At 40.4% G+C, this 13,040-nt stretch overlaps 1 protein-coding gene across 5 annotated transcripts in view; it reads left to right on the top strand.

Moving 5' to 3' along the window:
• LOC129863836 (erbin-like) overlaps positions 1-13,040 on the top strand; it is a 131,179-nt gene that overhangs the window by 18,935 nt on the left and 99,204 nt on the right. For all 5 annotated transcript variants that reach the window (XM_055936146.1, XM_055936149.1, XM_055936147.1 and 2 more), the window contains exon 2: positions 9,687-9,759. The gene's annotated coding sequence lies outside the window, so the exon portion shown is untranslated. The remainder of the gene's footprint in view (positions 1-9,686; positions 9,760-13,040) is intronic.

The following is a 13,040-nucleotide window of genomic DNA, read 5'->3' as shown; positions in this document are numbered from 1 at the left end:
ATCAGAGCTGCATTGGCTGTCCAGATGTGTAAGTAGACTCAGCATATGAGGAAGGTTTAAATAACTGCTTGATATGATATGTCTATCTTTTCAGCTGTCTGACCCAGTGGGTGAATAAACTTGGTTTGAGCTTTTCCTAGTTGTCAGGATATAAGAGTTCAAAACTAACACTATTAAGCAAATTGAGGTGAGCGCATTGGAAATGCTTTTAGCGGTTGATCTGCTAAAAGAGAACAATTGGAGGGTTACTTAGTAGCATTGCAAATATGGTACAGCTATATGGACACTCAATCACTACAGTGTGGTACTTTTTAATGGTACGTTTACAGACATATATTATGAGAAATAGATTTGAAACTTGTATCTCATTATGGTAACTGGTGAAATAAGTATAGCCAGTTGTAATTGTCATCGCTTAGGAGATAGTAAGAAAAGACGAACAATGTTTACCTGGCTTAAAGAAGTAATATCTATTGATTACAGGAAACTCATTCAACAATTTTAGATGAAGTTGTGTGGAAAAAGGACTAGGGGATGAAATATACTTCTCCCATGGGCAAATAAACTCTAAAGGGGTGATATTAATTAACAGTAATTTTGATCAGAATGTGCGAATTGTCCAAACAACAGATCCGAATGGTAGATGGGTTATTTTAAATATATTATTGGGCCATAAACGGATATGGCTCATTAACCGTTACGGACCCAATAATGATGACCCACGTTCAAGTTCTACACTACCATTCAAGAGTTTGTGGTCACTTAGAAATGTCTTGTTTTTGAAAGGGAAAAACACTTTTTTTTGTCCGTTTTAAAATAACATCAAATTGATCAGAAATAGTGTAGACATTGTTAATGTTGTAAATGACTATTGTAGCTGGAAACGGCAGATTATTATTATATATCTTTTTTTGTGGAATAGGCGTCAAGAGGCCCATTCTCAGCAACCATCACTCCTGTGTTCCAATGCCAATGGCACGTTGTGTTAGCTAATCCAAGTTGATCAGTTTTAATTGATCATTAGAAACCCTTGCAATTATGTTAGCAGAGCTGAAAACTGTCGTGCTATTTAAAGAAGCAATAAAACTGGCCTTCAGTCTAGTTGAGTACCTGGAGCATCAGCATTTCTGGGTTCGATTACAGTCTCAAAATAGCAAGAAACAAAATACTTTCTTCTGAAACTTGTCAGTTTATTCTTGTTCTGAGAAATGAAGTACAGCGCAAACTGGCTCTAACCAGAATAAAAACAGGAGTGGGAGGCCCCGGTGCACAACTGAGCAAGAGGACAAGTACATTAGTGTCTAGTTTGAGAAACCGACGCCTCACAAGTCCTCAACTGGCAGCTCCATTAAATAGTACCCGCAAAACCCCAGTCTCAAAGTCAACCTTGAAGAGGCGACTCCAGGATGCTGGCCTTACAGAGGGACTTCTTGATGCAGTTAAAGCCGTTACGTCCGGGAAAACAGGCCTCGATGGCATACCAGTGGAGGTATATCTAACTTTTTTTTATATACTCAGTGGACCGTTAACAGCATGTTTTAACCACTCCTTTTGTAAATGGTAGATTATTGGACACTCGACAAGGTCTGATTTCATTATTATTGAAACGGGATACAAGTGGTAAATATAAAGATCCAGTCCATTAAAAAAATTGGATGCCCCTTACACTTCAGTGTTGTGATGCAAAATGTATAGCGCATAACATTAAAATGGAATTGTCGGATATTATACTTTTTTTTTACATGGACGATACGTTGAAGTTATTATAAAATAATACTGGAAACAATAGAACACTATGAAAAATCTGGGAAACCAGGCCTGCTATTCATAGCTGACTTTGAAAAGGCTTTTGATAAAGTACGACTGGAGTTAATATATAAATGCCTGGAACATTTCAATTTTGGAGAATCTCTTATAAAATGGGTTACAGTCATGTATGGTAACCCTTGGTGTAAAATAGTAAATAATGTCTACTCAGAAAGTTTTAAACTGTCGAAGTAAAACAAGGTTGTGCATTATCGGCGTATCTATTTATTATGGCCATCGAAATGTTAGCTGTTAAAATCAGATCCAACAATATCAAGGGGTTAGAAATCCTGGGCTTAAAAACAAAGGTTTCATTGTACGCTGATGATTCATGTTTTCTTTTAAATCTACAATTTGGATCCCTCCACAGCCTCAGAGGATCTAGATACTTTTCCTAACCATTCTAGATTACAACAAAATGATGCTAAATGTACTATATTACGTATTGGATCACAAAAAAAATAAAACCTTTACATTACTGTGAAGTTTACCAATAAAATGTTTTGATGCTGATGTGGATATATCCCAAAATAAGTTTATGATCTCACTCCAATATATTTGAATAGAAAGTTATGCTACCATGGAAAGGAAAATACCTTTTTATTTGTGGAAAAAGCACCCTGATTTAGTCATATCCCATTTGACCTATTTTCTTATTTTCCTACACCTAGCAAACAGTTATTTTAAATTTTATGCGAAAAAAAATATTCAATTTTACTTGCAATGGCAAGCCAGATAAAATTAAACGGGCCTATTTTTTATAATTAATATGTATTCAGAGGGCAGAAACTATTAAATATTAAAGCATTAGACCTCTCACTTAAATCTGAACTGGTTCTCTAGAAAATGTCTCTCCCCATGTTCAGGAATGGACTTTTCCCCTTTATTCAGATTATACTTTCAGGAAGGAAATCATCTCCCAAATATAGCTTTTTTTTAAAAACAAGCCATAGAAAGTTGGTTGCAATTTCAATATAATCCAAGAAAAAAAACAGAACAAAAAAATATTGTGATCAAACTCAAATATACCAATGGGTAAAATTATTATTATTATTTTTTTAAATGTATCTTTGGAAATTATATCATAAATAAGACTGGTGGAATTATGTCACACATGCAGCAAACAAAAATATATGGAAATGTCTGCTCAACTGAAAATCACAACCAACTAATTGCAGCATTACTGCAAAAATGGAAGTGTTCCATATGTGTTATTTCATAGTTTTGTTGTCTTCACTATTATTCTACAATGTGGAAAATAGTAAAAATAAAGAAAAACCATGAATGAGTTTCTGTCCAAACTTTTGACTGGTACTGTATAACAAAAAAATATGTAACATTTGAAATATAAACGCAACATATCAAGTGTTCGTCCCATGTTTCATGAGCTGAAATAAAAGATCCCAGAAATGTTCCATACGCACAAAAACCTTATTTCCCTCAAATTTTGTGCACAAATTATATTTTGATTCAGTGTATCTATCACCCATTTATCTGCTGCCTGTGACAGCAGCTTTGGAACCGTTGGATTTTTCTATCTGCGTCCTTAAGAATAAGCACAAGTCTGCTGTCTCTCCCATACTCCCTCTCTCTTTAATCTGAATCACTTTAGAAATGACATTGAAACCCCATTCATCATCTATGGGGAGTAGGGTCTGGCCTTTTCGACTGCTAATGTATAAATGTCCCCCCTGTAGCACATCAAAGTGACTGTTCCCCTGTGGCTCCTCTCTAGAAATGGGGCCTATTTCAGTCATTTTGGCTTTGACATTGTCAAGTTCACTGTCCACCCCTTTCACTGATTCCCCTTACATCTGCCCTTTGTTCAACTCATCAACAGCCAGTCAACTGACAGTTATAAACTGGAAGTCATCAGGAGGCCCAAGAGAATGCTTTTAACTCTATGTTCATTGGGTTGTGTGGCTTTGTCAACAAAACCAATACATATGCATAGTGTGACACCATGACAGTTACTTTTTGCTCCCTTTCTCGGTTGGCTGCAGTGTGCGTGGAGGATTTTGTCCCAGCACTAGGTCTCAAAAATTAGTTGATTAGTAAAAACGGGTGGTATAGGCTAGCGCTAAGCTCGACGTGGACAAAAGCCTGCATACACTCACAGGGTTGAGAGTAGAGATGCACGATATATTGGTGAACATATCGAAATTGCTAAAAAATGCCAACATCGGTATCGGCCGATGTCTAGTTTAACGCCCGATGTGCAAAACAGATGTCAAAGCCGACATGCGTACCTATATAACGTAGGTACATGACGTAATGACGCCACGTAAAATGTTGCGCTATACGTGCAACACAGCATTCCTAAACTAGCCCACAATGTCTGCTGTGTGGATCAAGCAGTCAACAAGTCGAGCAGTCATTTGAAAGAGTAACATTTCAGCGAGACAACTCAAAGGCGAAATCCATTAAAGCCAAGATAATGGAATTCATTGCCCTTGACAATCAACCGTTCTCTGTCGTGGGTGATGTTGGCTTTCGCCGAGTGGTCGCGCACCAGTACACACTACCAAGTACACTATTTAGTCCGATGTTGCCCTAACAGAGTTGCACAGTAATAGCGTCACTGCTATTAGCTTCACGACATGCATACTATGGAACGCCATTTGGGTCTTTGCGTGTCAAAAAAGATACAGTAGCACTGTCAAAGCTACAAAAAAGTCTGCAAGCAAGCACCGGCCACGAACGATGTGTTTACAATTTCCGAGTTGGTAATAAAGCATCTTTTGTTCGACCGCAACTTCTGGGTTAGCTAGCTTTAGCTTGGTACCTAGCTAGCACCAATACAACCAGCCTGAAAACAATGACCAGTAGAAACTGCAGTCATTTCATTATTCTTAGCAATGATTAAGGAATCCTTGTAAGTATTAGCTAGGTTGGCACTTGTTGTTCGCCTATTGAAATTGAACATCAGTTCATGAAAATATATAGCTAGCCAGCTACTTAATCCTGTTGCCCAAAGCTAACGTTATAAGCAGCCAGCTAGCGTCATCTGCCTAGTGAGGCTTGACCGGACCGGGTTATCTGTTGTGAAGCTAGCCACAATAAGGATTAGGCACAATAGTGGAATTTGTCGTTTGCCTTCAAAATAAAATTATATTTGTTGACACGCAAAGACCCAAACGGCATTCTATAGAAATCCTGGTTGAGAAGGAAACGACTGAAGAAATGAACAACGAAACAGCAAGTAAGTGAAAGAAATAAGTTTTGATTATGTTTTAATGGTAATGGGGACATACATAAATGCCAACAAAATAAATCTTTGTTGTGTGTGTGACCTTTTTATATAACTAGGCAAGTCCGTTAAGAACAAATTCTTATTTACAATGACGGCCTACCCCGGCCAAACCCGGACAACGCTGGGACGATTGTGCGCTGCCCTATGGGACTCCCAATCACGTCCGGATGTGATAGAGCCTGGATTCGAACCAGGGACTGTAGTGACGCCTCTTGCACTGAGATGCATTGCCTTAGACCGCTGCGTCTGTGTGTGTGTTAACTATTTAACTGTACTAGAATGCTTAAAAGGCGGCAAATGTTATCGATATTGTTTTTTTGCAAGGAAAATATCGGGTATCGGCCAAAAAATGTCATATAAGTGCATCACTAGTTGAGAGTACACTCTGCATTGAGTAAACAAATGCCCTTTAAGGTGTTCAGCCTATTAAACCCCACGTCGATTTGAAGTACATACTGTAGGCCTACTGCTATTGTCCTTGAGTCAAGAGAATGGCAGTTGGCCAGTTTCACTTGATGGCTGGCTGGTGTAAATGGAAACCTCATAGCTCCAGCTCCCTAACTTAACTCCCACCCCATGTAGGAGCAAAGGGTGTCTTTAAACCAGGGCAGTAATTCACTGGAGTTTGTGGAATGCTATTTTCTCATTGCTGTGGGCGGGTGGTTGTGTTCGGGTTGCCGAAGGAGGAAAGAGCAATCAACATTTTAAAAAGGTTTTCATTTTGTGTGCCAAGTCAGCAGTGATGGGAACGGGTGTTGAGTTAGTGAGGATAGAGCCTTGTTCTCTGTAGGACTCGGACACATGGTGTTAAACACCGGTCGCTCCACTCAGACCCAACGGAAGCCCTGGGTCAGACCAGGACAGGTCATCTACAGACATTGACCCGTATGTTGCTGAGGAGACTGGGCTGTTTGATTAAAATGGCCAACAGCAGGATTCTATACAGTAAAAAACGGTACGTTTTATTGATAGGCCTATGTCTGAGCAGATAAGTGAAAAGCGGCCGATTAGCACTATAGTGTTCTCAGAAATATTGATGCTCACGTTAAATGGCGGCCCACTTCGCAATTCTGGGCTTCCTTTGGGTGTGCTTTACCGTAAGTGTCTTTGTAAGACATTTCAGAGAGTGACACTGGGACAATAATGGAGAAGAGCATTTGATTTTTTTGTATACAGAAATGAGCCCGAGGCATTGAGAGATTTGTTTACGTCGGTTTGTTGAAGATAATGATGTGTGTTAGAGGGGTGAAAGCCTTGGTAGCTGTACACAAGTTGTTGTTGAAAGAGGCAACGCAAAATCCCCTTCACTTGGCTGTGTTGGGCTAAATAAACCATTATCTCACAGATGACAGTGTCAGAACTAACCATTTAGAATAGATTGATGTGATGACTCCTAGTTCCATTCCTCCTCTTATCATCTCACACCTTTCTGAATCTGTGCATGTTCTCATTTTCATTAGACTGTGTGCAGTGATGTTGAATTCAGCATCTTGTGCTGAATATTCTGTTTGATGTGCTGGTTGTTTGTTTGCCATCGCTCGCCACACCATCCGATTATGCCTCAATGCGCATTTTGAAAAGTAGCCAGTAGCCCATTTAATATCAACCAAAAACCCATTCTTGGTAGGCGATTCGCAAGATTTTGTTGACTGTATAATATAACCCTAATATTTGTTGGGAGGTGTCAGTTTGTGTAACATTTGACATGCCAGTCTGTCAAATTGAACTCACATCTGTGCACTCTGCCTCTCCCTACTAATTTGCCTGCCTGTGACCCACTTTAGAGAACATCTGTCTCACTCACTCCCTCTCTCTCCCTTCCTCCCCTTTTCACTACTACTGCATGGCTGTTACATATTCACAAACCCAAATCCTTATTTTATATGGAGTGCCTACACAGACAGACAATCTAGGAGCATATTTATGCATAAGCACACCACAATATTACATGTAGCCGAAACACGTGCCAGGAATGACAGACAGGCCTATGCAGTACACACTGCGTCCATTGTAATGTTAGGCTATTTCCTGCTCTTCCCCTCACCACACTGTGTCCTCCACTGCTCCAGTCTTGCCTAATGCTCTGTCCTGTGTGAGTGGTGCATGTGAGTTCTTGTGTTTTTGCATATATATTTACTGTGTGAATTCTGTAGGCCTATAAATGGATGCTGCGTGTGTGTGGCCACAGTACATCCTTAATACATGACAGACATAAAAGCCCTCCGGAGGAAGTGGAGCAGAAAGCAATAAGTGGCGATGATGCAGCCCAATAGTGTGCTCAGCTGACTGTGAGAGTCGGGGCCTGTGTGCAATTAAAACCCCTTACACACATACACACTGCGTTGGGCTGCACTGTAGCTCCATTGTGCTGTATCGGCACAGGGACAGTCGGGGGGTGGGGATGAGCCCAGGGCTGATTTGGGTTTGTGTCAGATCAGCTAGCAAGGCCACGGGCCGCAATGACATGAACAGGCAGACAATACTGGCCTGATGTAGGGCATGCTACACTGGGCTAAGAGGAATGATCATTATTATCCCAGGGTTTTGTCTGCATCAAAAAGGGGCTTAGGTAGTGGGCGTAGGAAGGGGTGTGGCAATGGGCGCAGTTGGCACACCTGAATTTTAGAGAACATTTTAAAGCCCCCCCCTGTTTTTTTGTGTGTATTTTTGAGCCAATTTCCTTAAATTCTACAGACTTATCCATGGAGCTGAGAAAATGTAGCTGTTTTAAAGCGAATTCTCTGCAATTCTATGCATTTTGCAATGGCTAATGCTGTTATTTTTCTAACAATCAATTCTGCTAAATTGTTATGGGAATTTTTCAATTCTTTATTTTGGTGATTGTTAGTTCTCAACGATTATATTATTTACAAATATATAGGTCCACTATATCTTCTACATACTTAATATCTGGTTTAAGTTTACGCTGAAAGGGTTTTTCCACCCCCCAAAATATAGACTGTCAATGGCAGAAATATCCCTGTGTACTGTTGAGCCCCATCCTGTGTGGATGTTCTACACTGTGTAGTGTCTAGCCACAGTATGGGCCTTACTGGCTACACTCTAGTCTACACTAGGCTGTGTATTTTAATGCTACTTTATTCCTGTGGCTTTCCAAAAGGTGTTTGGATATCTTTTCATAATGTAGTTTAGGATAAAGCATCCTCTAGCCCCAATCTTGACAAAACATACAGCTAATCTAGCAATGTTTTTGAGACGACAAAGAACAGATGTAGCCTAAACAAGCCTAGTTGTTCCACCATAATGGAATAGGATAGTATCATTCATTTGCCCACAAAAACAGTGGAGGATTATCATACTGCGATATGCTTTATTCAGAATAAAAGGTTCTGATTTGTTTTGAACTAGAGGTTCTTTGTCAAACAGGATATATTTCTTTGTGACAAGTTAAAATAATGGCGCAGTCCTTTTGGTTGTCTACAATGTCATGCATATTTCTCATCCCGCTCCCTGCCTTAGTCATAATAATACAGCTATTGTCATCCATCTGACATCTCACAAATGTTTCATTCACCAATACTCTATTCATGCATGTCCTTACAAAAATACAATAATGGGCTAGTTAAATTTCCATTTAGCTCGCATGCATTAAAGATAGCTTATTAGGTTACTTTGACTATTGAATCAAATTGTAAACACAGCTTACCTTTCTGTTTTATAAATGGAATTGTTGCCCAAGATATAGGTTATTTTGTATATTTTAAGTTTATTGTAGAAATTCAATTGGGGGGGTCACAAAAGTCAATATGCAAAACGACACCAAATGAAATGTAGACCTATGCACTGCCTCAGAGCTTTCAGTTAAGAACAAATTATTATTTACAATGACGGCCTACCGGGGAACAGTGGGTTAACTGCCTTGTTCAGGGGCGGAACGACAGATTTTTACCTTGTCAGCGCGGGGATTCGATCCAGCAACCTTTCGGTTATTGGCCCAACGCTCTAACCACCAGGCTACCTGCTGCCCCAGCTTCAGTGTGGGGGATGGTGAAATCCTGGACACCTAGTGTTACTATGAGCTCTTTTTCAAAAGCCTTACATCAGACTCCCCTATCTTTCTCCATATTGGTTTAAGTAGATAAAGATAACTTGGCTCAGATAATCCTGCGTAATCAGGGTTTTTTTCTGCATAGAAAAAACAACTAAATTGTAAACTTAAATGACTAAAACCAGATATCTAGAAAAGATAATGGATCTCTATTTTTTTATGAGATCATCTTTGAGAACTAGCAATCCCTATAAGAAAAGCTAGACAGCGAGGGAGAATCAAAAATTCATGGCATGGGGCCCCCGTTGATTTTGTTTTGTTTTAATGTTTGTCACTCAGATAGCATATACTGTAGCATTGCTGGAAATTAGCTTTAAAATGGTAAATTTTTCTCTCCACCCTATGACAAAATGTGTAGAATTGCATGAAAGTAGCTTTAAAAAAGCAAAATTTTGTCACTACGGCCAACGGGTGCCTCTAAAATGTAAAAACCCTACTAATAAGATATGGGTAATGGGCCAATAACAGGTCATTTAGTCTTTTAACGCTAAGATTGACAAGATTTACCGTAAGTGCATCTGTACTTAACACAGCGAATCTGCTTATTCCCTTCTCCAGATAAGCACCTGTGCTGCTGTTGGGTCTCTCACCTGCCATCAGCTGGGATCCAGGGGCCTAGGTAAATGACAAGGTAAGAAAAGCATTGCCGTGTAGACCGCCCGTGTTTATATTTTCCTGTTTACTATAGTCAACATTCCGATTTGATGGTTAAAGCCATGTGTGGCTACTGTAAGTCATACAGAGATGATAAGCAACCTACTGGGCTTGACTTTGATCCGTGCTCTGTACAACATGGCTCTGGATAACATCGTGACTCTGAACAATGGTGGCATTGAATGATAAAGAAGCGTTTTTTGGACAACCTCCATTTGTTATCTGAGTGCCTACCTTTCCCAGATCCTTCCTGTAACAATGCAATCCAGGGATTCTCCATAGCTTAGTCTGCATAACTAGGGCCTTATAAAATCAGCGGTAACAGAATCCAGACATTAAAACAGAATTCAACAATATTTAAGTGTTTGTTGAACTTAGTAGGAAATCCACTGTATTGAAGTTATTAGAAAATTAATACATTTTCTAAATATACCAGTGCATTGTCGATGTGCAGGGGTATGAGGTAATTGAGGTAGCCATATATATATAGGTAGGGTTAAAGTGTGTTTTTTTTAAATGTTTTTTTAATATATACTTTATATACAGTTCTGGGGTCAGTGCAAATACAATATTTACAATGTGCAAGGATACTGGAGTGGTAGAGGTAGATAAATATGTTCCCTACTTTAATCAACCAGTCCATTTTGAATTTGTGATAAAGCTGTTGTGATTTGGCAAGCAATGTAGCTTGTCTACAGTTTTTGTGTATACCTTCATTTAAAAAACGTTTATATAGGCAGTCATTTCCGTAGCCTTATGGGAGCTTGGGTGTGTAGTACGTGTGTGTAGAACAGCGGTTCTCAAACTAGGGGTCAAGACCCAATGTGGGGTCACCTGATATGAAAATAGGGTCAAGGGAGAATTTCCAAAATCCTGGTTTAATATTATAGCGTCTTTTGACTCAGGCATTGTAATGTGGTTAACCTTAATCTAAATGAAAATTATTCAAATCCAAAAGTAAAAATTCAACCAGAGAGCGCTCTTAGATCATGGGGAAAAGACGGCACTTGACAGTTTCACTTGAATCATTCCCACGGTAATTGGCTAAGCCCACTACGCTATGTAACCACACACTATTGCAGAGGCTGATATTACTGTCCGCAATTAATATGGTGTAAACAATGTGTGGGGAGGCAGAGACGCAGAAACTCACAGCAATACTGTTGTCAGATAACACTGTTAAACTAAGAATTTATGCTCTAGCTATCAATCAAGAGGAAACTCTGACTGAACATCTCAATCTCCCCACCTGATGCTCTCCAAATGGACGTTAGCTGTGAGGGCCGAGATGCCCATTCATTGACTTTTGTTCGCTACATGTCGGGGGATTCTATTCACGAGAACACATTGTTCTCATGATAACCGTGCATGAAATGGCACTGGCGATGTTAATGTGCTGCTTGGCTATATTGACGAAAAACAGATTCAATGGGATCGAATGGCGGGCTTTTGCACAGATGGGGCTCCATCTATGGCGGGACGGAAGGCAGGCCTCTGCACTCTAGTTATGAATTTGTCTCCCTCTGCCATATGGACACATTTTATGATACACCCACTGAGCTATAATGGATACACCGAGAAAAACTGGCGGCAAAAGAGCTGAGCGCAGAACTCAGATTTAAAAAAATAAAAGCATGTATTTCACCTTTATTTAACCAGGTTGAACAAGTTCTCATTTACAACTGTGACCTGGCCAAGATAAAGCAAAGCAGTGCGACAAAAACATCAACACAGAGTTACACAAACAAACGTACAGACCAATAACACAATAGAAAAGAAAAATAGAAAAAATCTATGTAAAATGTGTGCAAATGGAGAAGAGTAGGGAGGTAGGCAATAAATGGGCCATAGAGACAACATAATTACAATTTAGCATTAATACTGGAGTGATGTGCAGATGATGATGTGCAAGTAGAGATACTGGGGCACAAAAGAGCAAGAGGTTAAGTAATAATATGGGGTTGAGGTAGTTGGGTGTGCTATTTACAGATTGTCTGTGTACAGGTACTATGGGTGGGTGTTGCTATGGTGACCAGTGAGCTGAGATGAGGCGGGCTTTACCTAGCAAAGACTTATAGATGACCTGGAGACAGTGGGTTTGGCAACGGATATGTAGTGAGGGCCAGCCAACGAGAGTATACAGGTCGCAGTGGTGGGTAGTATATGGGGCTTTGGTGACAAAACGGATGGCACTGTGATAGACTACGTCCAGTTTGCTGAGTAGAGTGTTAGGCGATATATCGTTGAGGATCGGTAGGATAGTCAGTTTCGCTTTTTTGCGAAAAAGGAAGCCGATTCAATATAGTATTGGAGATGCTTAATGTGAGTCTGGAAGGAGAGTTTACAGTCTAACTAGACACCTAGACATTTGTAGTTGTCCACATTCTAGGTCAGAACTGTCCAGCGTAGTGATGCTAGTCCGGCGGGAGGGTGCGGGTAGCAATCGTTTACAGAGCATACACTTAGTTTTACTAGTATTTAAAAGCAGTTGGAGGCCACGGAAGGAGTGTTGTATGGCGTTGAAGCTCGTTTGGAGGTTTGTTCTGTATACATCGGGACAGATGTATACAGAATGGTGTCGTCTGCGTAGAGCTGGATCAGAGAATCACCAGCAGCAAGAACGACATCATTGATATATACAGAGAAAAGAGTCGGCCTGAGAATTGAACCCTGTGGCACCCCCATAGAGACTGTCAGAGGTCCGGACAACAGGCTCTCCGATTTGACACACTGAACTCTATCTGAGAAGTAGTTGGTGAACCAGGCGAGGCAGTCATTTGAGAAGCCAAGGCTATTAAGTCTGCCGAAAGAATGCGGTGATTGACAGAGTCAAGCCTTGGCCAGTTCGATGACGGCTGCACAGTACTGTCTTTTATCGATGGCGGTTATGATATCGTTTAGGAACTTGAGCGTGGCTGAGGTGCACCCATGATCATGTCGGAAACCAGATTGCATACTGGAGATGGTACAGGATGGATATAGGTCTAACAGTTTGGGTCTAGAGTGTCTCCTTCTTTGGAGAGGGGGATGACTGCGGCAGCTTTCCAATCTTTGGGGAGCTCAGACGATACAAAAGAGAGGTTAAATAGGCTAGTAATTGGGTTTGCAACAATTTCGGTGGATAATTTTAGAAAGCGAGGGTCCGTATTGTCCAGCCCAGCTGATTTGTAGGGATCCAAATTTTGACGCTCTTTCAGAACATCAGCTGTCTGGATTTGGGTGAAGGAGAAGCTGGGGGGGTTTGGGCAAGTTGCTGCA

Source organism: Salvelinus fontinalis, chromosome 10 (genome assembly GCF_029448725.1).
Source record: "Salvelinus fontinalis isolate EN_2023a chromosome 10, ASM2944872v1, whole genome shotgun sequence".
NCBI classification, from domain to species: Eukaryota; Metazoa; Chordata; class Actinopteri; order Salmoniformes; family Salmonidae; genus Salvelinus; species Salvelinus fontinalis.
This window is presented reverse-complemented; position numbering and strand designations above follow the sequence as displayed.